The sequence below is a fragment of the Triticum urartu genome, chromosome 2A, assembly GCF_056163025.1.
Source record: "Triticum urartu cultivar PI428250 chromosome 2A, HENAU_Tu73, whole genome shotgun sequence".
Taxonomy (NCBI): domain Eukaryota; kingdom Viridiplantae; phylum Streptophyta; class Magnoliopsida; order Poales; family Poaceae; genus Triticum; species Triticum urartu.
The window spans coordinates 640,319,434-640,324,039 of NC_141874.1; positions in this window are offsets into that span (position 1 = coordinate 640,319,434).

Consider the following 4,606-nt stretch of genomic DNA (forward strand, 5'->3'; position numbering starts at 1 on the left):
CCACCGCCGGAGCCACCTTGGTCATGTGCCCCAAGATCAACCACCGCCGCCAAGCTCTCTGTTCCCTGCACGGTGCCGCCCCTCCTCTCCTCCCCGGTGCTCTTCTCTCCTCTGGATGGATGCGGTGGACCTCGTTGTGCTCGCCGGTTGCCTCCCCTTGGCCGGAGCTGGCCAGAGCCGACGAGCCCATCGTCGGCCAAGCGCAGCCACGCCTCTGCCTCGACCCTCTCTGTTTCTATCGGGCACGAGCGAGAAGGAAGAGCGGGAGGAGAGAGAAAGAAGTGGGACCCCCTCGTCAGCCGCACAGTGTCGGTCCCGCCAATGCCACGTCAGTTAAGTGGAGGCGGAAACACCAGAGTACGTTTTCCCTAAACGAACGCGCATTCCATTTCTTCTTCAGCTAAGAATACATTTTCAGTTCAGTGAATGCGTATTCCTCTAATTGTGTTTTCCCTTTTTCTGTTCAGGCCCTGTTTGAAAATATTTTCTTTATAGATGGGTCCCTGGCAGAAAAACAATCGTATCTATTTAACCGTAGCTCCAAATCAGGTGAATTCAAAGCCATCTTCTTCGTCTCATCGAGCCCGTTCTGTTCCCATCATTTTCACCATGTTTTAACATTCTGAAAATGACCATTTTTCCCTTACGCTTAATCAGCCCCCTTCAAGAGAAAACGCTTTCCGGCGATTCTTTCCGCGAGTTTCTCACATGTCTTCCCGGTGATTTCTTCCACCCTAGGCAAGCCACAACAACCACTTGCAGGATAGTCATGCAGTAGCCATGGTTTTCAACTTGAATGTTTAATAAATGTTTGCTTGTTTGGATACAGTTATTGTTGTTTCGGTAATGCTTAGAGATCTGTGTTCACTTTCATGCTATGCTCTTTCGCATCTTATTATCTGACACTTATTACTAGTATTATTGTTATATGTCATGCTTGGTAGTAGTAGCAGTGTGTTCTTTCAGATGCATGTTTACGATCTGTTATCTAGTGTCGTAGCTATGCATGTTACTTTGTATCCAGTTGGTTATATGCTTACTTGGTAGTATTCTGGATGAGTTCTTGCATGGTATTCATTTATGATGCTAGTGGTCATGGCATGCTCATGTGTAGTGTTATGCTCGTTAGTTTGCCATGCTCATTTGGTTAATGTTTCATTATGGTTATGCTCGATGATTATGTTGCACTACCTGCATGCTTATGTTGATATCATGCTCATGCATTGTAATTACATCATGTTATTTTATCATGGCTCAGCGTATTTGCATTCAAGTTTAACCGGACTTAATTGAACTTGAACAACTGTTGGCTGAGTCATGGTGCCACCATATCGAGCTGACCAGTGCAACCACACTTGCCTTTATGGAAGGGTCCTAACTGGGTCTATTGTCGTGCCTCTCGCTGGTGCCTCCCACGAGGGAAGGTTATGGGCGCGTGCTACCCTAATCAGGTAGGTGGACATAAGCCTTGTGTGCCCGTAGTTGTCGTTGTCGGCTTGTCCCCATTTGGGACCATTTTTGTTTTGCCACGACGGTGGCCGTTGGTGCCTTTAGTAGGAATGGGGCCACCCAGGACTTATCCCAGTGGGGAGTGAGTCGGAGTGGCCGGGAGAGTGTCATGGCAGTAGGACGGTTTTGTGAGAATGCCGTTGGTCCACTCGAATGGGAGTGCGAGGCCATGGGTTCTGTGGTGTGGGTACAATGTGCTAACCTCTGTATCGAGGATACCGAGTTGTTGGATATTCATGATGTTGTGCGAGAATCGTCGGTAAAGATCAAGCTCCTTGTGTTCATTTAATGATTACTATGGTATTGTTTATACCAAGCTTGATTTGATCCTAAGATGATCGTGTGATGTCCGAGGTTGGTAAGTAATGCATCTGATGGTTACGAGGTAAGCCGAGCCGAATAAGTGGTGCATATAGTGTCATCATGTTGCATGCTAGTATCGTCAGATTTATATGTTCATGCCATGCTCATATTGTTGTAGCTGTATCAGGTTCATGTTGTTCATGACATGCTATCCTGATGATCTCATAATAATTCCTACTTAACCTGTAATTCACATGTTGTTGTTTGTCTTGAATGCTTCTGGTTATTGTGAGCTTGCAAGTACATTCAATGTACTGACCTGGCGTGTCATGTCAGTTTGTAGGTCATGCCGGAATTTATTGCTTGTTTATCGTGGATCCCTTGTTTGCGAGCTAGGATAAGCATTCCAGCCAGAGTCCCTGCGGAGTGGAGTTCATCACCGTCGTCGTTGTTCCGCTGCTTCAAGTTGTGCTGCTGCTTGCATTGAGGAACCGTGGCAGGCGTAGTGTCGTCGTGCCGATGTAATTCCCTTATTATTATAGCTTGTAATAACGAGCTGATTTGTTCTATGCTAAGCAGTGTCGTATTCCAGAAGACTTCTCCTCGATCTCTGGGCTAGAATACGGGACGTTTCGGTTTCTCTGAGCCGGGTTGAGGGAGTCCTGGATTAGGGGGTGTCCGGATGGCCGGACTATACCTTCAGCCGGACTCCTGGACTATGAAGATACAAGATTGAAGACTTCGTCCCGTGTCCGGGAGGGACTTTCCTTGGCGTGGAAGGCAAGCTTGGCGATACGGATATGTAGATCTCCTACCATTGTAACCGACTCTATGTAACCCTAACCCTATCCGGTGTCTATATAAACCGAAGGGTTTTAGTCTGTAGGACAACACATTCATACACAACAATCATACCATAGGCTAGCTTCTAGGGTTTAGCCTCTTCGATCTCGTGGTAGATCTACTCTTGTACTACCCATATCATCAATATTAATCAAGCAGGACGTAGGGTTTTACCTCCATCAAGAGGGCCTGAACCTGGGTAAAACTTTGTGTCCCTTGCCTCCTGTTACCATCCGGCCTAGACGCACAGTTCGGGACCCCCTACCCGTGATCCGCCAGTTTTGACACCGACATTGGTGCTTTCATTGAGAGTTCCTCTGTGTCGTCACCGTTAGGCTTGATGGCTCCTACGATCATCAATAGCGATGCAGTCCAGGGTGAGACCTTCCTCCCCGGACAGATCTTCGTCTTCGGCGGCTTCGCACTGCGGGCCAATTCACTTGGCCATCTGGAGTAGATTGAAAGCTATGCCCCTGGCCGTCAGGTCATATTTGGAAGTTTAAACTACATGGCTGACATCCGCGGGGACTTCATCTTCGACGGATTCGAGCCACTGCCGAGCGCGCCGCACTGTCACGACGAGCATGATCTAGCTCTGCCGCCGAACAGTGCCCTGGAGGCCACACCCGCATCGGCTTCGACCCTTAATTTGGAGCCTACTTCGCCGACTGAGGATGGGTGGTTGGACGCCGCCTCGGGGGCTGCGATCCCAACGGCGATCGAGCCGAACACCAGCCCCGCACCCCGCGAGACTCGTGACTCCAAGGAGCCGGACTCCTCTCCGGACTCCGAACCCTCCGCGCCCCTACCGATCGAATCCAATTGGGCGCTGATCATGGAGTTTACTGTCGCGGATATCTTTCAGCACTCGCCTTTCGGCGATATTCTGAAGACACTAAAGTCTCTCTCTTTATCAGGAGAGCCCTGGCCGAACTACGGTCAGCAAGTTTGGGATACGGACGATGAAGAAATTCAAAGCCCACCCACCACCCACTTTGTAGCCATTGTCGACGATTTAACCGACATGCTCGACTTCGACTTCGAAGACATCGACGGTATGGATGCCGATGCAGGAGACGATGAAGAACCAGCGCCTATTGGGCCCTGGAAAGCCACCTCGTCGTATGACATATACATGGTGGACACCCCAAAAGAAGGAGATGGCGATGGAACAGCGGAGGATGACCCCTCCAAGAAACAGCCTAAGCGCCGGCGTCAGCGACGCCGCTCAAAATCCCGCCAAAACAAATATGGTGATTCCAGCACGGGAGATAATAATACTCCGGAGAGTGCCGAAGAAAACCCCCTCCAGCAAGATTCAGCACAGGAGGATGGAGAAGCCAGCCCTCATGAGAGAGCGGCAGACAGAGAGGTCGAGGACGATAACTATACGCCTCCCTCCGAAGACAAGGCAAGCCTCGACGATGACGAATTCATCGTGCCAGAGCATCCCGTCGAGCAAGAGCATTTTCAACGCAAGCTTATGGCCACGGCAAGAAGCCTCAAGAAAAAGCAGCAACAACTTAGAGCTGATCAAGATTTGCTAGTCGACAGATGGACTGAAGTCCTTGCGGCCGAAGAGCATAAACTCGAATGCCCCTCCAAGAGCTACCCAAAGCGCAGGTTGCTACCCCGATTAGAGGAGGAAGCACTTAAACCTACATCACCAGCACTTGATACGGCCGACCGGCCACCTCGTGGCCGCGACAGAGAGGCCTTTTGGCCCTCCACTCAAGCCGCACCCCGTACCAAGGCACGGGAAAATGCGCCAGACCTGCGAAATATGTTGGAGGACAAGGCAAGGCAAACAAGATCGATCTACGGATCGCGTGGGTGCCCCATGACTCAAGACGATAACCGTCACGCCGGACACAAATCCGGTAGGGCCGAACACAGTAGAGAAAGCTCATTGGAGCTACGTCATGATATAGCCCAGTACAGAGGCGCCGCA